Here is a 27872-nt window from a genome sequence, read left to right as displayed (position 1 = left end):
TCTGTCAATCACAAGGTTGAATTAGAGTGAGAAAATGCAAGCTGAGAACTTTGAGGAAGCCCCTGTATTTGATAATATGCATACCGGCGATAGAGATGCTAGGGTAAACATGATATCAGCATCATCACAACGTGAACAAGTTGGTGCAGGAGCATGTAAAGAACAAAGTGGAGAAGTTGTGATCAGTGGTGTGTCATGTCGATTGCCACAATCTGACAATATGGAAGAATTTAAAGAAAATCTGATGTCAGGTGTTGATATGGTAACAGAAGATGATTCTAGATGGACTCCTGGTAAGAACTTGTTATTAATTTTAATATTTTCAAAAGATAACAATCAAGAAGTAGTTATCCTGTTACTGATCTTTGTTTGCAAATAAGTTTTTTTTCAATTATATTACAACAATTCATATATAATTGATATTGCAAAGTAAAGGATTCTGTTCGTGTTGTGCATATTCTTTAACCTAGGCATGTATGGTTTGCCGAAGAGAAGTGGAAAATTGAAGGATCTTTCAAAATTTGATGCCTCATTCTTTGGTGTGCATCCAAAACAAGCTAACAGTATGGATCCCCAATTAAGGATATTATTGGAAGTAACTTACGAAGCTATAGTTGATGCAGGTTTGTGTTGTAATATTACTATATTCGGTTTGATCATCAATATAATTATCTTCTGAAACTCCAAAAAATCTTATTTCTTGTTATTACTAAAATATGCAGATAGCTAGGATTATCCTTTTTAAATATGTTACAAGTATATAAAATGGTTTCCTGCGGTGAACATGATAATGATATAAAGATATTTCATTTAACTATTTTCAACATTATTTGGGGGGGGGGATAAATAAACGTTTGTATCAGGAATATAGTTGACAATTGAATAAACGATCAATATAGAAGAAGGTCTTTGGAAACTGGTGACCGTTGAAGACCGGAGAAGGTCGAACATAAAACAATTATTTCTTTTTAAGAAAATGATTAAATAGGCCTACCATTTTATGAATAATTCCGAGCAAACAATAAATAAAGTAAACACACAAGTTTACGCAGAAAATATCTCTATTTATTATGGCAGATGCCACTACGAATATTTTAATTTTGTAGATTTTCAGTATAAACAATTTATTGTTTGTAAAATTTGAGATAGATATTAAAGAAACATTGATAATTTTCAAACACATCATTCAAGTTTTTCCACCTTAAACGGTAAAATAATTATAGAAAATTAGAAATATCACGTAATAGTTTTTTGTTCTTAATTAGGTGTAATTCGGACTAATTCCCTACAGGTAAATCCGTAACGTACCGGCAAACGGTATTTAGCTAGGTTTTCGAAAAGGTCAATTAACCAATCATGTACGGTTTACAGATCACATGCTCCTCCATGTACCGAAAACAGGTCACGTGCTCCTCCATGCCTCAAAAGTTAAATGCGTACCAATACCCTGCGGTCTCCAGACCGCAGGGAATGACCCGCGCCATGACAAAACCAGCATAGTGTGTTCGCGACGCGCATGAATCCCGACCAGCCTGCGCATTCGCGCAGTCTTATCAGGATCCACGATGTTCGCTATCAGTTCTCTACTTGTACTCGTAATAGCTGGGTTTGTAAGAGAACAGCATGGATCCTGATCAGACTGCGCGGATGTGCAGATATTTTCTACCTATATAATTAATTTTGTAAAGAAATGATTTGGGAAAATCTGAAAAGCAAAAATTAAAGGAGATTAGGGTTAGCAGTTACAATAGAGCGTAGGTTTGGAGCCAAGAAAAGGAACCATTATTTGTTGGCCTGATAAGTGGAAGTATCATTTTATACAGTAAGTTACGACACGAAACGTAAGTCAGATGCTTACTTAATTTTGACAAAATAAAAAGAAGTTATATCTTTATATCTGGAACTTTTCTAAACGTGTTGCCATCGTTTACTGTATACTAATATCCCCTGTTAAAGACCGAGGTATATAGATTTGGTGTTGTCTGTCCGGCTGGAAGTCCGTCATGAAATTGTTCATCAAGGAATTAAATCGAGCATTAAACTTAAACTTTTCTTATGTGGCTACATCTCATCGAGTAGTAGTGCTATACATAAGAATCGTAACTCTCTAAATCGCATTATTTAAGAGCTATTGTTTTATTTGCAAGTTTCCTTACTTTATAATTGTATAGGGCATAACTAAAATGTATACTCTTAGGAACAGTAACTCTACATTTTAGCTTTGAGGAACAGAATACCTAGGAGCTTCAATTAGATTACTTGAATCATTTGACTGGATATATCGATTCAAGGAATTCCTTTATATATGGCATTATTTTCACCAGAGAATGTTGTCTCTTTTTATTACTTTATTTTTTGTCTTATTTTAAGCAAAATTTTGGTAAACTAGGAAACAGGAGATTGTGAAGTGCCAGTAAGATGGTTAATATAAATATACTGAACAAAAAAGAGGAAATTTCCCATGTGTTTAAGAGGAGATATAGTGTTATTTAAAAAGAAAAGATGAAAATGCCAAATGAGAGCTACAAATATTCATGCGAACGATTTTGTGTCGATTTTAACTCGTTTTTGCAGGAGTAACCAGCTGACCGCGCTTTTCACGTGCATACATGGACCAGTAGATTCGTTTGTATTTTATAAAACATTTCATTGTCCTTTTATAGTCTTTCATGTCAAAAAGAAAAAGACGTTGAAAGATATTTTTTTAGATTTCTTCATCTTTGATATGCCCAGAATTCCGCAAAATTTACGCGAACGTGCGATTGGCATGCTTAATGCTGGAATGACGATGAATGCCGTCGCTATGAATATTATATATTCTACTCGTGCTGTTCGACACCTTAGGTAACGTTTTCAAGCAACAGAACGTACAGAAAATCGATCACATAGTAGACGTGTGCACGTCACGACGCGTGTCCAAGATCGCTATATTCGGAACACCCACCTGCGCAATCGCTTTCAAACTACCACAGCTACTGCTGTTAACACGCCTGGTACACATATCAACCATATAACTGCCCAAACTGTGCACAATCACTTGCGCGACGATGGGCAACATGGATGTCGACCGTACGTTGGTTGTGTTTTGAGGTAACGTCGCCGCGTAAATCGTGTCAATTCGGCAATTGCACACCAACGCTGGCTTAGACAAGAATGGAATAGCGTTTTTTTCTCTGACGAGTTGAGGTTTTCAATTCACTGATATAATGGCAGGGTTCGAGTATATCGTAGAAGAAATGAACGTTATGCCGACTGCTGCGTACTTGAACAAGATCGTTTTTGGGGGTTCTGTCTTGGTCTGGACAGGCCTTGGACAACATTTAACAAGCCAAAATCAAGACCATGATCAGTTCTACGCGCCAACGATGCCAGACAGTCCTTCATATACCCGATATTGATTTGTGATTTTGTTAGGCGACCCCTTCTGCATTTAACTACCATATCATTCTCAGCATTTTTTTTCTTTTCACAAAAATGCAATAAAATTCATATAAATTTACTTTAGTCCTAGTTTTTAATATTTGTGTATATCTGCACTTAAATACAGGGGAAGTTTCTTTTAGTATATGTATCTACCATTCAATTGAGTAAAAAGAGAGTAATGTTGGTTATGTTAATAAATTAAATAAATACTCAAGAGAACTTTCTATGATATCTGTGAAAGCATTCTCACTTGTTTTAGTCTGAAAATCATGCGTTAAAATTTTGATTTACAGATATATAGATTTTGAATCATGATTTTACATGCTTCAGTGCCTCTTGCTGATATCACCAGTATAGAGCCCAAGACTAGCCTGCACGTATATGATATCTGACAGGGGTTCTGTTGGTTGCTCAGTTTTAATATTTTTATATCAGAATTCTTTAAATTTACAATGGACAGTTCAAAAACCACTGTCAGTTATTCAAAAATTAGCATTGTAAGTAAAGAAAAATGAAATAAAATCATGACTGTTTTTAAATATGATGAATCCAACTCTTTGAAAGACACAGTCGATTGTTAATTTAAATGTACTAAATATAAATTCTATTATTTGTATGTGTGTTAGGTTTGAACCCAGACAATATTAGGGGAACAAAGACAGGTGTGTTTATTGGTGCTAATACATCTGAGAGTCATGAGGCGTGGTCTATGGATGTAGAAGATACAGTAGGATATGCGATGACAGGGTGCACACGTTCAATGTTTTCCAACAGACTCTCGTATTTCTTTGACTTTAAAGGTTTGTATACTTTTACCTTAATTTTCTGATATTTCTCAACCCTTGCGCGAAGCAATTTTTTTGTTTTAAAAAAGGTTGTTTTAAAGCCCTTTAGAACAAATAACTGTAAGTTTGTATACTTTACCATTTCTTTTGGTATTTCATTGCCTCTACTAATAGAATCATTATTTGCATACATAATGGCTGTGCTTTTCTTTTTGAAAATAGGCAGTTTCAAGGTATAATAGTTTACTTAGAACAAGTAGCTGTAAGTTTTTTTTTCCAAGTGGAGTAATTTACTAGCGGACTTTATACAGATTTTCTGTATATAGTCTTTATTTAAAGATGGTCTTTTGTACAAATTTGATTGGTAGTATAATTTAAAAGGCAATCTTATTTCCTCATATTTATACAGTGTAAACCAACAATGACATTATTCTTTGTTAAAGCATATTGTTCGGTAAAATGTTAAAATCAGAATGTAAAGTCGGCCCTTCCGTGGCCAAGAAAGCGTGAGAAAAGAGCCCAGCAGTGCAGATCAATGCTATGGTTTCATTTGCATAATTGCATTTATGGGCATCAATATAGACTTGTTGTTGGAGGAGTATGATAAATTACTAAATTATTTATGCTTTATGAACATGTTTTTTTCTAATTTGCAATTGTTGACGTGTGCATCAATATACACCTGTTGGAGGAATATAATAAAATCATGTATACTATATAAACATAATTCAAAATTGTCTTCTTATTGGAGCTCTATACATATTTTAACATGTGATAAGTACAGGTTCATATTTCTTCTTGTGTCAGCACATATGACACGATGCCTTTGACACATCTACGTATATTGTAATTTATTTGCAAATGCATGTATTATTTAAATTTTGTTACATACATTCTTTCACATTTTTATTGCGGTTATTATGAAATATGATAAACAAGATCAACAAGGAAAGGCAATGAACACAACCCCCAAACGACCTAGCAACTTGAACTTTTTCCAGTTTTATGTTTTCTTAGTTACAGATTTATTTGAATTTATGTTTGAAATAGTGACCTTGATACAATTCTTTTCCAGGGCCCAGTTACACCATTGATGCAGCATGCTCATCAAGTTTATTGGCCCTGGACCAAGCGTTACATAGTATTCGCAGTGGGCATTGTGATGCAGCAATTGTAGGCGGGGCTAATCTGTGTTTGAAACCAGCTCTAGCTGTACAATTCATGAAGCTTGGCATGCTATCACCTGAGGGAATGTGTAAATCTTTTGATATTGAAGGTTTGTGTAAAGGTTATATTTTGTTACAACAACAAATCATTTTCATTCAAGGCAATTCCATCCATTTCTTTACATATTATTTCTTGGTGATATATATGCTATTCAGTTCAAACTTTCACATATTTCTCTTCCGTTTGCACGGGGTCTTGGTCCCACAATATTAGGACTTCTTGAATACTGACTCTCTTGTTTATGTATTTGATATCTTAATCCCAAGTCCATTAATCCCTCTAAATTTTATAGTTTGGTGGTTTCAAGGGAAACGTTATTTTTATGTAAATTTTATTTGGTCAAAATAATAAGGAAATTTAATTTCTGAAAAGTTCACATAAACTTATTTACATAGAGAGATTACATTAATTACATTAATATCTAAACAGTCAGGTTTGTTGGAAATATCATAGATAAAAACTTAGTGTTCCATGTTTTAAGGCCATTTTAGATGTAATTTTTTTTACTAAAGAACACTGTTTACAGGAAACGGATATTGCAGAAGTGAAGGCATAGTGGCCATCTATCTACAGAAAGAATCTGGTGCTAAACGTATTTACTGTAATCTAGTTCACTCGAAAACAAACAATGATGGAAACAAAGAGCAAGGTATGCTTACTTTCTATATGTATTTAATATTTTTTCTTGTCAACTGTATTCATACGCCCGAAAAAATTCGGGATACATTGTTATGTACCTGGTCGTCCGTCCGTCCGTCTGTTAGCAATTAAGTGTCCGGTTCTATATCTTTAGAACCAAATCGAAGGAAGGAAATTGAAACTGCTTGGCAAAAAAATTAACCATAATGAGACGATGTGCGGAGCGTAGGTTTGTCTTTCTTCATGTCCATGTCACAGTTTCAAGTTTCGTATCCGCTCTGTAGCATTCAAACCGATGGAAGGAAATTAAAACTATTCGGCAGAAATGTTGCTGATAATGAGACAACGTGCAAAACCCAGGCTCACATAGGAAATCCCTTTTAGACTTTTTCTGTTAAATTATAATGTTCAGATCTAAGATATTTGATATGTAGCATTACCTTGTAGACCTCTACAAAAGTGATAGTAATTGTGTCACAAATTTTAGGTATAACATTTCCATCTGGAGACATTCAAAAGAGACTGCTAGAGGAAGTATACAGCGAGGCATGCATTGATCCCACCAGGTATCTTACGTGGAAGCCCATGCAACCGGTACGAAGGCAGGTGATACCCAGGAAATGAATGCAATATGTGATGTTTTCTGCAAGGGCAGAAAAGGGCCTCTACCCATTGGGTCAGTGAAGTCAAATATGGGTCATTCAGAACCTACATCAGGTATTAATTATTTTGCATTATAGCATTTTAAAAATATTGCAATGTTCAAGAAAAATAACTGAAGTGTATTTGCATCAATATCAGAAGAGGATTACTAACAATAAAATTATAATGAAGACACTTGTGTGATGTCGTCTGGAGCTAGAGAGATATTATTTTTTGTAAAATAATTTTGTAGCTATTCTTTTAAAGGATTCTTAATTAATTTAATATAATCTGTTATTAAAGTCAATATATTAACCTTATAAAACTAATAATTGTCTTCTTTAAAATGAAAATAATATATGTTGTTCAGTTTTATTTTGATTTCTCAAATGCATTTATATTTTTTGTCCTGTCATACTTTGCGAAAAATTACTCATTGACCAATAACTTGTACCATCATTTTGCTTCTGTTGCATTTTGGAAATAAATAAAAGTTTATATAGCGAGTTAGTTTAGTATGAATTTTCCTACATGTTTGATTAATAATTTCGTGTTCAGTGCCACTCTCCTCAGGGGATAGGCATCTAAAATTCTCTCAGGTCGTTATACAAATACTCATATTTGCATTTTCTGTAGAATGAAAATAATATTAATTTCTAAGGCATAATTTGTCTTCAAAGTGGTATTATACCCATCCTTGTGTAAAGGAAGACATATTAACTTTACATTTTGCCATAATTGTATGCAGTTTAATATTTAAAAAAATATCAATAATCCATGTGGCTCACGGAAATGTCTATAAATGTTGCTCGGAAGGTATCGGTATCGTTCACTTTTTAAAAAAAAAGAGTGGGACAGTCTTTCATAATTTATGTAGTTTTTATATTCTATCTTTAATGTTTTTCACTATCAGTTATTTGTCCGTGACCATTATAATAGAATTTCTTTTGAAATATATTACTAATTCAGCTAAACTTTTGAAAAAATCGGCATGATGTAACTTTAATAATCTTTAATTTCATGCTTAAAGATTCATTTGAGCATGATTTCAGTTTGCGAGATTAGGTATGTTCCTGTGTCCACAGGACTTTGTAACCAAAGGTACACTACTGATTTTCACTTTTTAAAATCAGGTTTGTTTTCTTGTCGTGTTTCTTTATTACAGGTTTAGCTGCTGTTGCTAAGGTGATTGTTGCTATGGAGGAAGGAACCATCCCTGGCAACCTACATTATAACTCTCCAAACCAAGACATCCCAGGTTTGTCAGATGGAAAATTAGAAGTTGTTAGTCAGAACAAGAAAATGGATGTTGGACTGGTTGGCGTGAATTCATTTGGCTTTGGAGGAACTAATGTCCACGCAATTTTTCAGGCAAAAAGAAAATTCGAAAATACTGCACGTAAGGAGTGCAAGAAGAAAAGACTATTTTTGTATTGTTCAAGGTCAAAGGAAGGTTTGAAGGAAACTTTAGAAATAGTTAGACGTCATGGAAGTGATCTTTATTTACATTCTTTAATGAATGAATCTGCCCATTTGCCATCTGCCACACATCCTTATCGGGGTTATACAGTGCTTAATGGCTCAGATGAAGTAAATGTCCAGGTAAAAATATTTTTGTAGAGTACTTTCATAGGACAGTTTTTCTGCATCTTTGTTTACAGGCTACTTTAAATTTACATATGCCAATAGTTTATTGCAACACTACACTTATTAATTGTGTATCGAAAGAACATAATATCACAATGTTGCTTTGAATTCTTATTTTCAGCTTCACTATAGTATAAGAAAAATATTTTTGGGTCATAATATTCATCTTGGTGTTGACTTAGAAATAGATTTTACCGTCAACATCACATAATAATCTCATTAATATTTTAAAATATTCTCTATATCAAGGTCATTGGCACAAATGAGCTTTTTGTTTCATCAGAAATTTAGTTCCGAAATGCGTCCAGTATGGTATGTGTTTGCTGGAATGGGGACACAGTGTTACGGTATGGGTAGGAAAATGATGGAGATTGACACATTCAAGTCCTCAATATTACGATCAGATGCTGTTCTTAAACCATATAACTTGAACTTGTTTGATATGTTAATGAATGGCGACGAGTCTACCTTTGAAGATACAGTCAACTCGTTTGTAGGAATAGCTGCAATCCAGGTAAGATTTGTATACAGCTTTTTATCGATATATTTTTTATGAACGAATGTTGACTCTATCCCAGAAAAGAAACATCCATCTTTTTGTGAGGATCAAATAAATACATCATTTTTGTCCTTGATATCAATCTTAGAACCTCAACCTTTAACGTTACCATGGTAATAAAATATATTCTTTTCTTTAAGAATTAGAAAAAATGATATTGGAATATCAGAAAAGAATAAATGTTTCAGTAGCTTATTTAATTGAATGCTCAAACCATAACCTGGTGGAACTGAAAATGATTAGCCTTTGACACCTGTCTTTAAAATTGTGGTCTCGTAAACTCTATGATTACTACAAGTATTTTGACAATCTTGACATTTGATATTACATGCATTTTGTATAGAATATAGAATTAAGAACTAATCTGTTTAAGAGCATATACAAATCTAAATGAAAAAAATCTAGGTAGCTCTTGTAGATGTGGTGACAGCACTGGGAATTCGCCCAGATGGTATTGTAGGGCACTCTGTCGGCGAACTTGGTTGCGCCTACGCAGATGGAAGCATGACAGCAGAGGAAACAGTTTTGACTGCGTATTGGAGAGGTCACTGTATACAGAATGCCAGGCTTCTACCTGGAGGAATGGCTGCTGTGGGTTAGTACAGTTAGAATTCATAGTTTTATATGAAAGGAATCTTACTGAATTGAGAAACATCAGTCTTTCCTACACAGAATAGGTCATATCACTGTCCATCATTACTGGTGGAGGAATACCTCAGGAGCCTATCCGGGCATTATTTCAGGCACAAACGAGCACCTGAGTAGAATTACGGCAGTTCCGTAAGCTAGCTGGATAGCGTCTTTACATGAAATAAACCTAAATCCCTCTGGGATGGGAATAGACAGCGGTGAGAGACAAGTTGTTTGAACTCAACGGCCTTAATAACTCGGTCACGGACCCCCAAACTGAGACCTTTTTTTTTTACAAATAATGATAAAATGTGACGTGTGGCCTTGATATTGTATAGACACTCAAAACTAAATGAGTGTTCAGAAATCAAAAAAATAATTGTGATACAATACAAAAACTTAGTTATTATAGAAAATATAACAAATATCTTCATTAACAACTATGAGGATTGATAGTTTAACATTAATTTGTTTGTAAAACAGTCTAAAGCATAGGAAAATATTGTTTTGCTGTAGCTTTTATAGAAAGGCAAGATATAGATTCCTAGTACAAAAGTCTTTTTTTACATTTCTTACTATATGGACATTTATTTCCAGTCCATTAGTAATAACTTCAACAATATGTTTTTAAACTCACCATATCACATTGTTGTTGATACGGTAACCTTTTCCATCCTTGTAAATGCTTTGATTCGCAGGCACGATAATTTAACCTATATCAATTACAAAATTGATGCAGGTTTCCAAATAAATTGCCTCCAAAATCCTATATTTACGAAACTGAATCTAAACAACCCCCTGGAAGCCTCCAACGTTAACATCCTATACTGGAATACCATTGCTTTGGAAATAATGGTTACATTGTAAATTCAATAATAAAAACAACAGTGAGTTCCGCATCTTATGTATTTGAAAGTTCTGCTACCCTGATATTTAGCCTAAAAATATGACTTTGGTAAATTTAGGTCTATTAAGATTAACGTACAAAGTCAATAAGATTGAATCTATTGGCTCATCCGACATCAGGAAGGACACCGTCGTGGCGTTAAGGTATAAAGTATTCACGTTGCGTCTTCAACTCTTGTTTTTATGTTTTTTATAATCTAAAAAAAGAAAAACAAGGAAAACATTTGTGACGTTGATATATACGATGACGTCTTCTTGATTCCCGCGGTCAAGACGTCGTATGCATTACCATCAAGCGTAGGTCTTGTCGACAACTGTACTGACAGTACAAAGAATTGTTTTATGACATAGGGTTATTTCATCGCATTAGAATTTGAAGGCAAATCTACCCAGAAAACTACCTTTTGGACATATCGGAGTCAAAACGAATTATTTGTAAGGTTACAGAACCTACAAACTGGGTATATCCACATAATATATGTTTTGAAAACCCGTCAACATGTAAGCTTAAAATCTGTTCTGTCACGAAAGCATTCAATGAAAATGTACAATGGCTATATTATCCATTACGTTCTATTGATAACATATGTTCAAAATGGCATGGGCGCTAGATACATCAGTGTATTAGACGCGACCAAAGGTAACTGGTAAATTAAGCCAGACTTCGTTACTCATGACATTTAATTCAGTATTTGGACTATGCATTTATTTAGATTGTCTATATGTACAAAAAGACATTTTCTAAAGGAAAATTGGAAAGACATTTGAAGGCTTATAAGGTGTGACGTCCATAATTGACGTAACAATAGCGTTTGGAAGCATACGCCCAGAACATAATATTAACCCTTAGAACGTACTCGACCGAGCAAAGACAGTAGGTATACGATTTAATCCTGATAAGGTTAATATAAGTCTAACAAAGGTTATATTTTTCGGTCACATGATAAGTGCCGATCGACTGAAACTTATCTGACCCTAAGGAACTTAGCGCAATTCTCGGTTTAAAAAAATCCAATGTTTTTAACAAGGTCAAACAAGTCATTGCTCAAGCACCTGTGCTCAGTTACTCGAATCCTGTTATATTGAAGTTAGACGCTTCGTCTAAAGGGCTTGGCATTTGTTCTTTCAGAATGGGAAACCAATAACATACAATTCAAAGACACTCACATTGACCGAGACAGGATAAGCACAAATAGAAAAAGAAAACTGGCAATATAGTTTAGTTGCGCTATATTTAAGAAATAATATACCCCAAACTGTGATTTTATTGCTCAATAACATCACTGTTTGGAGTTCGGATGCGGGGAATTATATCACGAGGGCGTAGCCCGAGTGATAAAATGATGGCATCCGAACGACAAACAGTGATGTTATCAAGCAATAAAATCACCGATTTGGATATATTATTTCGATTCTAACACGACATCAACAAATAAATGCTGCCGTACCTGATATTTAGCTAATTTTCGCCTGATCTTTTTCCGTACTTTTTGTCAGCGCGTCACATTTTTAGTGGTTACGTCACGTGTATAATGATTACGTCACATATCTAAATATAGAACGTCAAACAGTGATTTTATAGCATAATAACACACAGTTTCGGTTCTTCTATGTTTAATAGGGAAAAATGCGGGTCGTGTTAGAATAATCAACAATTTCGAATTGGCCATAAATGGAACATTAAAGATGAAACTTCAAGTTCTACAAATGTCAATTCAAATTGCCTAAGTAATGTGTAGGTTACAATTACGAAAGACATATCTACTTCAGAAAGCTAAGAATGAAAATATAGATCTTTACTCACCCCTGTTAGAAAACAGAGATACACACTTACATGTAGATGGACACCCGCTGAACTTTTGATGGACACGACTCAAGTCGCTTCTCCAGACAACTAAAAAGTAGCTATTTCCGCAAACAATAAATCATCGTAAGCAAGGAAGGAAATGGTAAAAATACTATTTCAAGAAGCACTGCGATAAAAATGCGCACAAAATGAAACTCAAACATTACAGAAGCTGTCAGAATTTCAAGGAATAAGTACGGGAAGCAGCCAAGGTTAAAATCAAGCAAAATTATTACTCACATCACGTGCAGAGCCCTGACGATACAGTTTATTGTAGAAATCGCCGTTTCCTAAACAAAGCTCCGGACCTATCTGATCTGTCAAATCAAACACAGCCACCATTTGAATTAAATACATTCCAGGAACCTATTTTAAGTGAACAAGTACCCCCAAAATACCCCAACTTAGCTTTTTGTGCTTATTATTTTGTAAGGGGAATGTTATTTATTGTAAATGCTTAATCTTTATACTATATAATACTGAAATGCGTATGTCCATTTTCTTTCCACCACTCATATATCTGGAACATTCATTGTCATTAAACGATAGAACTAGCAACACGTGTTTGTGTTATATGTACTGAACAAAAAAAGAAACTTCCCCCGTATTTAAGTGCAGATATGATATACACAAAAATGAGAGAAGATTTTTGAGATGTGTATTGTATTGAGGTTTTTGTATATTAAGTAATTGCTGAGGATTTGTCCACAATTAGATTAGTGAATAGGTAGTTAATTGTATTCTATTGAACACGTAATCGTTAGTTTCTCCAAATGTACTTAAGTTCGATTGTGTTGGAAGCTAAAAGCTTATTGAAACACTCCTGAATCCGTTCCAGGAACCAACCACTACGAACGAATGAATGTAAAGTTTGAAAGTTTAGATTAAGGTAATAGCATCTTGCTCCGAACATGGTTTGAACCCTCGCGGTCAGCAATCCTCAGATTACTACTCCGACGCGTAAGCCAATCGACTATGATTATTTTGTTTCAAACTTTCAAAATATCGGTAACCATAATTAATTAATTAGTTGAAAGTGATCATGGAGTAATCGATTACTGAAGAAAAAAAGAGTTAAAAATAGAAATAACGTCTTAGATTTTACGACGGCTTGAACTTGAGACAGAAATAAGCTTTCATGCTTCAGGTATTAATGAACCTCTCATGAAAAAATCTTGGTCCTTTACAAAATTTGTTAAAATGAGTTCATGCACATTGCGAAAATATGTCCTCTACCCCTTGGATTATTTTGATATAAATAATTTAATATGAATGTCCATTTGAATGAATCTTGTCCATGTAGACCATAACCTCTAGGATGACCCTCTTGTTACATTTACATTCATTTATCTTTTTTTGCCACCATTATAGTATTTCACTTATCCAACCGTCCGTTCATTTATGTGTGCGTGCATTCTTTGTTGTGTCACATCTAGCTCTAAAAGTGTTTAAGCTAGAGTTAACAAACATTAGGATTGTTAATCAGCATATGTAGGGGTACCCCTGTGTTTTAGTGTGTAGATTAACTCTGTATTTTAGAGTTATTGCCCTCGACTTAGTAGTAAAAGTTTGCAATTTTCGCACGTAACCTAAACAGTACCTTAGCATGACTTAGAGTCATGAAACTTCACAGAAATGTTGGTTAGTCTGTGTAATGTGCACCTGGGGGTTTGATTATGCATTTATTCAACATTTGTAGAGTTATAACGAATTTGATTTATGTCGCGTGTAGCTCAAAATGTATGACCTTGAGTCATGAAACTTTAAAGAAATGTTGATCTGCATGTCTAGTTGTGCACATCATGTTTGCATGTGCATTTATAATTATTTGTTAGTGTTTTTGATCTTGACTTAATTCAAGGCAATTTAACAATTGGTTTTTAACTTGTAACAAAAATTATTTGACACCAAGTCATGAAGCTTTACAGGAATGTTGCCCAACATCTTTCTCTATAGCATACTTTAGAATGTAAAATTGAGATTTGAAACTCTTGCAGATGAAAATAGGGAATATCAAGGTGGCAATTGGCTGTCGTTTTCATGTCCCAACCACCAAATAATAAAGGGAGTCATGCAATTTTTTTTTCTGTTTGTCTGTCATACTGTCCGACTGTATCTCAATTGACTGACACACAGTAGAATGCTACTACATATGTGTCCAATGGACACATTTCTAGTTTGTTTCTGTTTAAATGTAAAAATATTCATATGTCAGGTTTAACATGGCAAGAGGCCCTAGAGCAATGTCCAGAGGGCGTAGTACCAGCTTGTCACAATGCCATAGATACTGTGACAATCTCTGGTCCCAGGGATGCAGTCAGGCAGTTTGTAAATGAGCTTAAAGAGAGACAAATATTTGCCAAAGAAGTAAATACTGCAGGAGTGGCTTTCCATTCTTTCTACATGCAAAAAGTAGCTGCTTCACTAAAAACTGCTTTAACTAAGGTAAGATACTTATTCTTATCAATTATTTTTTGTAGTAAGTAACGTAATGACAATACAAAGACAGTTTACAATGAATTAGAGCAGATAAGTCCTATCTTTATTTATATATTTATATGTATATAATTTTAACAATTTTATCACAAATGCATAGAAAGAATATGTTATTCACTTATTGGGCAAGCAATACCTGTGACAATGGAATTATTATCGGACTCAAGATTACATTGTTTTGTTGAGCTAACCATGTTGGTCAGAGATCAGTGTTATAAAATTATTTTATGTGAAATTCTGGTAGTTCTTCTTGTTATTTGTTCGTGCCTTAAATAATGCAAACTTACTTAGCGTAAACATGAATTGGAAGCCAAACCTCGATCTTTATATGTTACAAGAAATTTGTTATTTTTACTTGAGATCAATAAATCAAATAAATTTCTTTACAATCTTACAATCTTATAGGTTATCAAAAGCCCCAAGGAGAGATCAGCAAGATGGATAAGTTCCTCAATACCGGAGGCTAACTGGTCCACTGACCTTGCCAAGCACTCTTCAGCCGACTACCATGTGAACAACCTTGTCAGTCCGGTACTGTTCCAGGAGGCATTGAAGCATGTACCTAATAATGCTGTTGTGATTGAGATTGCTCCGCACTGTCTTCTACAAGCAATCTTGAAGAGATCACTTTCAAAGGATTGTTGTATTGTGGGCTTGATGAAACGAACACATGCAGATAATGTAGATTTCTGTCTTTCAAGTCTTGGAAAGTAAGTTGTTTAAAGTCATTGCAATAAATGTACTTGCTCTTTAGCTCGACTTTTCAAAGAATAGTTAGGGTTATCCTAGTCACCCGGCCGTCGGCGTAAGACTTTGATGAAAGTTTTGCATAAACATCATTTCTCATCAACCACTAATGATATTTGCTTGTAACTTCACACACTTATTTGAGAGTATAATAGGAGATCGTATTTTGAAACAATTGAAGGTATTCAGTTTAAACTTAAAATATTATGTCTTTGAGATCATAATTGGAGGTCACTGTTCAAGGCCTTTAACACTAGTGTGGAATTCGAGAAAATTATTGCCCTTTTTGAACTAACAAGAATGTTTTATTAAAGTTTTGCGTGCAATATCGATCTTCCAAAGTATTGAAGGTATTTATTGAAAACTTAATACATCGCTTCAGGATCATAATAGAATGCCACTTTATAAGTCTTATAACTCTAGCATTATTTTGCCAGCATTATGGTTCCTTTGAACTTATATTATATCTCGGTTAAAGTTTTTCTTGCAGCATCAATCTTTAATATTACTGAATGTATTCTCTTGAGACTTAATTCATCACTTTAAGATCATATCGAGAAAGCTCTTTCCAAGGCCAGTAATTCATACATGGATTTTGATTGAATTATGATCCTTTATGTACTTCGAAAATTCTTGGTAAAAGTATTGTGTGCAACATTATGTTTCAAAACAACTATTCTCTGAATACTTCAAACTTGTTTGTGGGATCATAATTGGGTGTTACCATCCAAGACGCATAAATCTCTAACGTATTTTGACTAAATTATTACCCTTTTAAAATAAAAAAAAAATTAATTCATTTTACTGCAACATCATTCTTGATAAGTACTAGAGGTATTCACATAAAACTTAATACATGTCTTTGTGACCACAGTTTAGAAAAAAGGTTAGCCCGCATTATTAATCTGTGACAGTCATAAACCTAGTTTGTAATCACTCGAAAACAATTCATGGTCACTGTTCAAGACCCATAACTCTGGCATGAATTGAATGAAATAAGGCCCTTTATGTACTTTGCACAATTCTTCGGTCAATATCCAAGACTTATAGCTATGTCATGTATATTATTTGTATTGTTATGTATTAAATCTTTGTAAAGAGTCTTGTTTGACTTTCAAGCACTGAGAACAAGTCCTACCGACAGCTGTTGTCTAAATCTGTTTCTTTTTTTAAATGGAAATTTCGATTTTGAAAAAATAAAGGGTTAATAACTTTACAACTCTTTTAAGAACTTTAATATTTATGTTAAATGTTATAGGTTTGTAGCCATGTATTATTTAAAATAATGCTTAATATTTATTAAAATGATACTCAGTTTTAAGCAAAATGCACCTGGAAACTGCATTGACCAATAATAATTTTAAAATGAATAAATTTCAGGTGTTATCAACACGGTGTGAAGTTGAATCCTTTACGTCTCCTCACTCCTGTATCCTATCCTGTACCTAGAGGAACACCAATGATCTCGCCTTTAGTCAGGTGGGACCATTCACAGCAATGGAATGTGCCAACTGCTGATATGTTCATTGGAGGCGGAGCTAACTCTTCAAATGGGTGTGGCTTTGATATTGACATGTCACATGGCTCTGAAGACAGGTACCTTACTGGGTATAAGATAGATGGGCGTGTCCTTTTTTCAGCAGCTGGATATTTGTTGTTGGTTTGGAAAACTCTGGCTAAGTCTAAAGCCAAGCAGTATGATGAATTTGCGGTACTGTTTGAGAATGTTGACATTCATAGAGCCACAATCTTGCCAGAAACTGGTATTAATATATATGTGTTTTTATTATTCTCTTTTGTTATTCATGAAAGATTTTGTTTGTTATTGTTTGTGTTATATTTAATTGCAGTTCACTTATTAGTACTATTATTTTTGCATGTTAATGTATGATTGAAGCAAGTTAATGAGCAAACAACTGCTGGTGTTTTTACAGGTTATGCTGTGTTTCATCTCAAATGCTCTAAATTTGTAATGTTTAATTATTCATTTTAGGCACAATTTGGTTTAAAAAGCATTAAAAGTGTTCATTTTCATTTTGTTACTGAAAATGATATATTAGATTTTTATTTGTATCTGTTTGCAGTAACATTGACATATCCTTGATCTGGACATATAACTATTGTTAAAACCAATCGTGATAGATAATCACTGTTAATTATGAATGGCTCTGTATATATCCTTATGCTTGCATTTCAGGAAAGGTACATTTTGATGTGAGATATATGCCAGGAACTGGGCACTTTGAAATACAAGAAGGTGGAACGTTGGTTGCAAGCGGGAAAGTTACTTGCCCTAATAATACAGATTTGACAAGACATGAGACTGAATTTGACTTCACAAATGAAGAGTTTGAGCTTAAATCAGCAGATATTTACAAAGAATTGAGATTGAGAGGGTACGACTATGGACCTACATTTCAAGGCATTAAAGAGGCAGATATTACAGGTGATTTTGGCGTATATTCCTGTAGTGTTGTTAGTATTAAGAGATAAGGTATATCTTCTTAATTAGATATGCTCACCCGGTAAATTCTATCTAAGTCCACTTTGATAGACACTTTACATTATACACGGAGTATGAGCAAGACCTATGTAAATACATCTGTAAATAAATATTAGAATAGCATTTGATATTAAGTTCTTAATGCCCATCTGATGCATTCTATTTTAAGCATTATTTCAAACATAATTATTAGACAATAACGTAGACTGCTTGCCTACACTATAATATTTCCGGTTTTAGATCGTTTATGTCATTTTTATGGTAAAATTTGTATTTTTTACCAACAAAATTAAACAATTTTACAGCAATGTTTTTTTCTCTATTTTTGCAGGAGTCCGTGGAAAACTTTTGTGGACAGGAGAGTGGATTTCTTTCTTAGATACAATGCTACAGATGGCTATGCTGTCACAGCCTGGTTTTCAAGCAAGAATTAAAGCTTTGACTATAGACCCACTGTTGCATTATGATAATATTGTTGATATTGGAGATACTCAACAAGGTATTGATAATTGTTGGCTCTTTTTTGAAAACTTTAAACAAATTAGGATGACACCATCAGGAATAGTTCAGTTGGAGTGACCAATCTGGTAGTATGGATTCACAGTTATACTGGAATAATGAACATTTAAAACTTGTCACTTTAGCTGATAAATTTTTTTTCCGTTTGATCAAATATAAGTCTAAATGACTCTTTTCATGAGACTTAGTGCCGATAATGATCGTTTATTTGCATTCCCCTAGACTGGTTCTTATGGACAACTATAGATATGCATAAATATTTCGGCCCTTACTGTTTACTCAGATGGCCAGATGCAGAGGCACATTTAAAGTTACTATAAAACTATGAAGTAATTTTATTTTGAAAATTTGAAATAATAAAATTTTCATTTGGTTTATTCTAGATAAGATGTATTTCTTTTATAGAAAAAATAGAAGCACATGAAAATACTGCTGGACTATCATTGAATAAGAGAGAATGAAAATATAGAGAAAAGAAACTCGGCTTTATCGACATTGTCTTCAAAATTCTAAACTTTACCAGTTCATGTTAAATGTTGAATTCTGCTTAAGCCGGTGCTAGGGGGCGTGGACGGTAGTTTGCACTTGACAGTACCGTCTATGAACAGGCTCAATCAAACCGAGTCTGCAACATTTTCAATTTTGCCGCGCTGGGCTTTCTTTAGGGATTCTTATTTCACTCTATTTTATTGTGCTATTTGATCAATTGAAAAAATATTTTGAGATCTTCATTTATCAAGCAAATTTGATAAATATAATACTTTAAAATGTTTTACTCTACAGGATTCCATGTAATTGTTGATCAGTATTGTAATACATGTATTACAAGGGGAGTAAAGATTCTTGGTATCCAGTCTGCACCAGTACCACGTCGTCATGACTACCGTCATCCAGTCACAGAGAAGTACATTTTTGTACCTTACCAATCAGACATTCCTGTACAAGCATCAGTTTCACTTCAGAAGTATGCTGCACAGTGCTACAAATGTGCTCAAGAGGGTCTTACAAATCTGTTAAAACTACATGAGAATAATTGGCTAAAGAGCAAGCACCAAATCAGGGCAGTTGTCAAATACTCAGAAGAGCATCATGCAAACACCACAGCAGCAACACCTGAACAAAATGACAGTCATGGTTTTCTACCTACTTTACAGAAAATCTTCAGAATTGATTATGATGAGAAATTTGCCGTCAATGTTGAAAAGTTTGTTGCAGAAAATCACGAGGCACTTACATCGGATCCTCTTCTTAATTGTCTAATCACACCTGATACACTGAAGCCATGTTTTGACCTTGTGGTCGAAAATTGTTTGAAGCAGAATTTAAAAGTATTGGAACTATCCAACTGTGATTTGACTCAACATTTAATGCAATTTGTTACCAGTCATTCGTTGTTACATACATCATTCACAGTAGCCACGGCAATGGGAAATGAGAGTATAGATGGGGTAGAGGTTATTAAATGGTTGCTAAGTGATCAACCTATTCAGTCACTGAAGCAAAAGATACAGCTCGTGGTTGCTAATAATATTCTTCATAAACAATCCAGTATAAAATCTGGGTTGTGTAATGTTTTAGAGTATGTGGAGGTGGGTGGTTTTCTCCTGGTACAAGAGGTCACCAAGAACTTCCACCTTGCCTTACCTTTAGATGGCTTCCCCAGTAATGATGTTTATGATGATCTCATTAGCAGAAGCTGCAGTCTTTATTGTACAGTTGGAAAATGGCGGGAAATATTCAAAGAAGAAGGCTTAGAGATTATATATGAAAGATCTGACGAATTTTTAAATACGTTGTTCTTATTGAAGAAAATTGAAAAACATGCTGGCCCTCAGAAAGTGATAAATGTAACAGATCTTGGATGTACCTGGGTGGACACATTGAAAAAAGAATTTATTGATATTCAACCAAAGCCAAAGAGAGAGAATTTGTGGTTAGTTGCAAAAGAGAACGTCAGCGGTATTTTGGGAATGGTGATTTGTCTAAGACATGAACCTGGTGGTGAAAGAATAAGGTATTTGCAAAATTGTGAAGGATAAAGAATAAAATGTTACCGTACAAACTTTAGTTTTAACCATTAATCTGCTGGAAATGTAATTGATGAGCCTGATGAACCTGCATGGCTCTAATCACTTTTGGTAGCTCATAATTTTTTTCCATGATCTAAATCACTAGAGCAATGCATGGGATGTTCAAAAATCAATAGTAGGGCACATCCATGACACAAATTCAGCAGGTTAAGTGTTAAAAATGTGTGTTAACTAAAACAATTGGAGTTTACGAAGCTGATATGAATTTCTTAAATCTTTTTTTATAGCATTGTTAATAAAATTAATATTTAATTTTCGTTTACAATATTTTGCCAGTGGGTGTTATTTGGCAATTTTGGCACTCCTGTTTTGGCATTGATTTCATTGCTACGGTACATGAGTTGATGTGATGCATTACTCTATTTCTACAGATGTGTGCTAAATATTGGTAATGAACCATTCCCTGATATAGAGGCAGCTGTTACAGAGCTATCAAAGAAGGACCTGGTTATGAATATCTATAACAATGGTGTCTGGGGGTCATTTAGACACCTTCCTTTATCTCCTGGTAAGCATTGATTTTTAAAGTGATTTTTAATTTAAAATGTGTGCCTTTTGAAGTACACATTCTGTTAAGCTAATGTTTACTTGCATGAATTGGACCAATTTTTATACTTTTAGAGTCAAATATTCATTTGGAAGGCATGACTTACTATATGTTTTGATTCTCCTTTATTTGTCATTCAAATTATATTTGATCTATAGGCCTATTAAAAATGTCAAGAAAGGAAGTGTGTGCATTTTTAATAACGTATGAAAGGAATATAAGGATGTTGTAAGAATGATCATTGTAAATATTACATGTATGTTACAGAATAAAGGTACGTATTCAAAGTGTACGAGTCAAAAACATATACTTTTGATGAATTCTGCATAAAGTTACTTTGTAATAAGTCGAAATATTTTGTTTTGTTCTAAATTACAGTAACACTACTCCAGACAGATCACGCTTTTGTCAATGTTCTGACTAAAGGAGATCTATCAAGCTTACATTGGATAGAATCTCCCCTAAGGTACTATAACACATCTGTTGAACTGCAATCAGAGCTTTGCAGAGTTCATTATGCTGCCCTCAACTTCAGGGATATAATGTTAGCCACAGGAAAACTCCCACCTGATGCTATTCCAGGAGGCCTAGCAAATCAAGAGTGCATGCTGGGTATGGAAATTTCTGGCACAGACTCCAAAAGCAGACGTATAATGGGATTAGTACCAGCAAAGGTATGTTTTTTTTTCCAAAATGAAACGTTTCATTTAAATAAGAATTTGTCTTAATATTGGTCAGTTGTTTATTTTGCCTAATTTTCAGTTGTTTATTTTGCCTAATTGCCTATATTTACTATTATGGTATTTAAGCACTTATTTTAAAAATAAACATTTATGTAGGGTTAATTTTGATTTTTTTTTTGGGGGGGGGGGGGGGGGTGGTTTGGATTAATGTGGTTTGCCAATACGCCAAAACTTGCTCGCCATCACGCCTCCATTTCATCAATAGTTTATCATGAAGAGGTATTTCTGAATTTAAGGGTCTAAGCTACAGTTGTAGATGTGAACAGTCATTTTATATGGCCTATCCCAGACTCCTGGTCACTGGAAGATGCTGCAACAATCCCTGTAGTATATACTATAGCTTACTATGCTCTGGTTGTTAGGGGCAACATTCACCATGGTGATACGGTACTGATACATTCAGGAAGTGGTGGTGTAGGTCAGGCAGCTATAGCCGTGGCCCTTAGTTATGGCTGTACAGTATTCACAACTGTGAGCTCACAGGAGAAGCGCAATTACCTGAAGTCAAGATTTCCTCAACTCACAGACAAACATTTCTTCAATTCTAGAGACACTACATTTGAAAGTGGAGTACTTAAAGCAACTAAAGGAAAAGGTAAATCTTATCATGAAAATTTAGGAACCTTTCGTAATAGTTGTTTAAATTAATTACATTCTAATTTTAGATCAAGAAGAGTGAAATATCTTTTCTAAGATTAAAGTAGTTTCTTTTCATTAAGATATGCCACATCAATTTCAGTCACCATAATTTTGTAATCATAGAAATTGTTTTACAGTACAATACAAGTACAGCAATGTCATTCAGAAATCGAACACTTACAGAACTATTCACTTAACATATACATTTGTATGCAATGGGCTAGCGGTTAAGATGGCTGCCTGCAAGTGCAATAATGGGCAGCTGAACAAATGATCACTAATATGTTTATTCAAGTTATACCAATATGTGCAACAGAAAAAAGTTTGATATTTTATTTTTAAGACATTTTTTTCATTATAACAGGAGTAGACATTGTGTTGAATTCCTTTGCTGAAGAAAAAGGTCAAGCAAGTTTGAGGGTGCTCGCTCAGCATGGTCGATTCTTAGAGATAGGAAAGTTTGATCTATCAAATGACACGTCCCTTGGTAAGCAAGAATTGTATTCACTCATTACTTTGCGTAAGTTATTTAAAGCAACCCTCTTAGTTCATTTATTATTTGACTGCTTATCACAAGTTTGAATTTATTGACAGTTTAAACAGAGCAAAGGTTGCACGTTACATTTAACAAAATTTCTTCTTTTGTTTTCTGATGACCATCATATATGTATATGCATTTGTAACACAAAAAACTGTCATACTTGGAAGGAATTTATTGATTTCTTTTAACAATTTATCAAATGATTATATTTATAGGAATGTCTATATTTCTGAAGAACATCAGTTTCCATGGTATTTTACTGGATGCTTTATTTGAAGAAGGGAATCGAGACTGGTCTTTAGTTTCTCAATGTCTAACAGAGGGTATACAGTCTGGAGCTGTGCAGCCATTAAAAGCAACGGTGTTTGACAGGGATAGTGTTGAAGAGGCTTTTAGATTCATGGCACAAGGAAAACATATGGGAAAAGTTTTAATAAAGGTATTGTTTTCTGTATATTTTACATTTGTTTTGAGGAACTGTACATTAACTGTATGAATTAGAATTCCTGATTTCTGTATAATTTTTACTTTGAAATTTTAACACTGTACAATAAAAAAGTAAAACAAATTTCAATAACCAGATCTTTATGAGCCGTATTTTAGAATTAGACTCTTAAAATCTTGTCAGACATTTTGTATACAAATAATAAACCAGTTTAAAATTTTTCAACTTGATAGTAGGTTATAAAACTTACATATGCATTCAGGTTCAGGATGGTGCAACAAACATGCCCTTACGTATACCAGCTCTTCCTCGTACCGCATGCGATCCCGGAAAATGTTACATTATAACCGGTGGTCTTGGTGGATTTGGGCTAGAGCTGGCACAGTGGCTGGTAGACCGAGGAGCCAGAAGTCTCATTCTTACCTCAAGATCGGGAGTTAGGACAGGGTACCAGAAAAGAAAAATACAACTGTTACAGGTATTTTGATATATTATTAGAAATATAAAACATGGATTTAGTAAACACATGATTATGATAAACAGGATATTTATCTGATTTTGAATAATTTTATTTCATGTGATCTATGGAAAAGATATTTTCAGAACTGTTTATTAATAAGCGTGTTTTGAAAATATCTCGAGTATTCATAGTATAAAATGAAAAACAATTATGCACTGAAGTTAACACAGTTTCCTTTTATTTTATATTTTAAATTTTTTGCATAAGAACATGTAAAGGAATAAAGTAAAGGGTATCATATAATACTATTTTTGACATTTGGAATCTTCAATCATTACCTTTTCTATGTAGAGACAAGTTTCTGAATTGAAACAAAATTACAACATACATGAACACTGGTTTTATATACTTTAGAAAGTTAAAACTTTTAATGAAATATGTTGTCATTTCTATAAAAAAGCAATGGATAAGAACCTGAAACTTATTTCATTTCTGTTTAAAGTTTAATTTTGAATATACAATGTATATAAAAACATACAACTATGCATGTTGTTACAGAATTTAGGGGTAGATGTTATAGTATCAACAAGAAATGTGACAAAGAAAGAGGACGTTAGATACCTGCTTGCCAAGACCAGTACTAAGCCAGTGGGAGGAGTCTTTCATCTTGCAATGGTGAGCTTATTTCCCGCTTTAATTGTGTAAAGGAATAAAAACGTTAAATATTCCTGGTGATTGTTTGAAAACCATGTTAAAAGATAATTAGAAACTGTTATAATAAATGAATAATGACTTATTTCGCTTAGGTTTATCATACAACCTGTCCAAAAGATAACAGAATAAAAAATACCAATAACTGTAGAACTGGTTTCATTTTGCTTAATATTCGGTTTCGATCAATTTCTATGCAAATTCATTGTTATCGAAAATGATTATGTTAGCCCGGAATTTCTAATTTCTTATTTTATTCGACAACACTCCCGACTGTAAATATGACGATTACCCAAATTATTGAATATTAAAAATAGAGCTGATAAATGATAAATAACATTACAAACTGGTTTAAGGCATCAACATAGAACCAATATAAATATGTTATCAACCTTTTCGCAGATGAGTGTTGTATCTGAATGTTTTTTTTGTTGCATTTTGAGTGATTTATTGATGATTGGATGAAAAATGAACATCAGGCATTATATATGTTTTTCAACTTGGCAATTATTACCTCCACTGGCCGCCATTTTGTAGCACACTACCATCCAATATTTATATTATATGCCGAAGATTTATGATAAAAACCTCTCATAAATATATTATATTCATAATAACTGATAAAAATTATTTACATATACAATTGGGTGCTATAGTAGAAACATATTCCTTCATATGAATAAAAGAATTTGATTATTCACCTATATCAGATGTTTTATATTGTTTTTTTTTATTCTGTCAGTTATGTAATATACAATATCGACCCCTCCCCCACCCCTGCCAAACGGTTGCCACTTTTGGCAAAGCGGTAAAATTGTAGAAAACAGGACCTGTCTATACAGTTTTGGTATATATTGATTTGTATTATTCTAATATTTTATTTTTTAATTCAGGTATTAAAAAATGGCTTTTTAGAAAACTTGACTCTAGAAGACTTCCAAAAGGTTTGCGAACCAAAAGTGACGGGAACAATAAACCTTGATCAGGGTACCAGAGAGTTTTGTAAGGAGAGTTGTGATTGGTTCGTTGTGTTCTCATCTATCAGTTGTGGGCGTGGCAATGCAGGCCAGACAAATTATGGCTTTGCAAATTCTGCAATGGAACGTATTTGTGAGAAAAGGAAAAAAGATAGATTACATGGTAAATTAAAAAAAAGTTTATCTTGTTAATCTGCAGCATAACTATTAAAATGATATTTCAAGGTTTACAAGTGAAAATGCTTTATATTAGTGACCTACTGCACTAGTAGTGATATATTATATTAGTAACCTACCTACTTTCATAAATACCATGCATCAAGGAATGAGGAAGATTAAGAAGGTCATTTGTTCTACTTTGGTACCCTCATGGCTCATGCTTGAAATAATTCACAAAGATGCATTTGATTAAAGCCTTTCTCAGAAATTTTACCTTAACAGCGATGGTGTGACTTATCATTTAGTGATTAAACTGTCCGTGCTGACTTGTGCCCTGTCCTGTTTTTGTTTGGGGTCCGCCTGGGCTCCTTGCCACTAGTACTTGTTGCTGGGTCATATGGGGGTTGCGTTCATTGAACGCCGCCTTTCCTTGTTGATCTTGTTAATCATATTTTGAAATCTCTACCACTTCCCCTATCCCTCTACAGAAAGGACCATTAGTAGTATTTTGGTATGGTTTCTGCAGATTTTGTTTAGTGTCTCAGACCAAAAATGTTGTAGAAATAAGTTTACTTGTAACATTTACCATATTTGTACGCCACTTATAGGAATAAGGATGTTTTTAGCAGCTTCAAATTGACCATTAAATATTATTCAAAGATGCATATTTGAATTTTTATACTAAAGAGTATCAACTGACTCTCACAGGTCTTGCCATTCAGTGGGGTGCTATTGGTGATGTAGGGATAGTTCTTGAGTCCATGGGAGATAATGATACTGTTATTGGTGGAACACTTCCACAGCGCATCGCTTCCTGTTTGAATACCCTTGACATGTTCTTGAACCAGTTGGAACCAGTTGTGTCAAGTTTTGTGCCAGCAGATAAGCAGATAGACAGTAACAATGCCAGTGACTATGAAATTGATCTGGTTTTAGCTGTTTGTCATATTCTTGGTAACATTAATCATTTTCTTGTCTTTTTATCTTGAAATGATACAAGTTTAGAGCTGTGATAAATTTAATTGAATCTCAATATGAAAAAAAATGATGTAAAAGAAATTTAGAGATCAAGTTAGTCCAAGGAAAGGGTTTAAATTTTATAGAGAAGTTATGAATAAACTGTTCTTAAAATTTGTATGGAAGTACCTGCACAGGTTACGCAGTTGTGTTTGTAAATGCTTAAGTGTTTCTTTTAGAAAGTTTTGAAAAGAAATTTCACTTTTCTGATTGATGTTGTTAATTAAATTGTAGAGTAAAACACATTTAATGTCTTGTCAACTAAATCTCTGCTCTCAATATTTGTTTTAAAACTGAAAAATATACGGTACATAATTTGCTAGATGCTAGACTTTTGTATATAAAACTTATTTTAAATTTATATTAAGGCATTGAAGAACCAAGCTCTGTTAATCCTGATGCCAGCTTAGGTGACCTTGGAATTGATTCATTGATGAGCGCTGAGGTCAAAAACACTCTGAAAAGGGGATTTGATATTGCCATGGGAACAAAAGAGATACGAGAGTTGACTATTTTTAAACTCCAGAGCATAGCAAACAGTCTGGCGGCATAGCCGAGTTGTTAACGCGCCTAGTAACCTAAGGACCCCTAGCCGTAAGGACTCGAACGCTGTCAGAGACAAGGCGTTATTTCATTGAGCAAGAAACTTTACACTCATTGCTCAGGATCCGATAGTATGTTTATACGCTTTAAGTTCCTATACAATCGCACGAAAATAAATTCTGTATAAACTAAACAATGACAGCGCCCTTGTTACTGTTGGCAGCAAGTTTAATGGACAAGTATATAAAGACAGTGGTAAAAATGTGGTAGAGCTGATGCCAAAATAACTTATCGTAAAGATAAATGGCAATAAAAAAAGATCTTTGCCGTTGTACATAATATACCAACCGCATGTCCAAAGAGTACTATATCTACAGATACAAACAATATCATTTTACACTTGTAGCGAGATTCCAAAAAAAAAAAAAAAA

The 27872-nt window shown here is 33.9% G+C and overlaps 1 pseudogene; it reads left to right on the top strand.

The window, feature by feature from the left end:
- On the top strand, positions 1-27839 carry LOC132719875 (fatty acid synthase-like; annotated as a pseudogene).
- The last annotated feature ends 33 nt before the right edge of the window (positions 27840-27872 follow it).

Source organism: Ruditapes philippinarum, unplaced genomic scaffold (genome assembly GCF_026571515.1).
Source record: "Ruditapes philippinarum isolate M1 unplaced genomic scaffold, ASM2657151v2 ctg148_1_1_1_1, whole genome shotgun sequence".
NCBI classification, from domain to species: domain Eukaryota; kingdom Metazoa; phylum Mollusca; class Bivalvia; order Venerida; family Veneridae; genus Ruditapes; species Ruditapes philippinarum.
The sequence above is the reverse complement of the archived record's forward strand: the minus strand, read 5'-3'. Positions and strand labels throughout refer to the sequence as shown.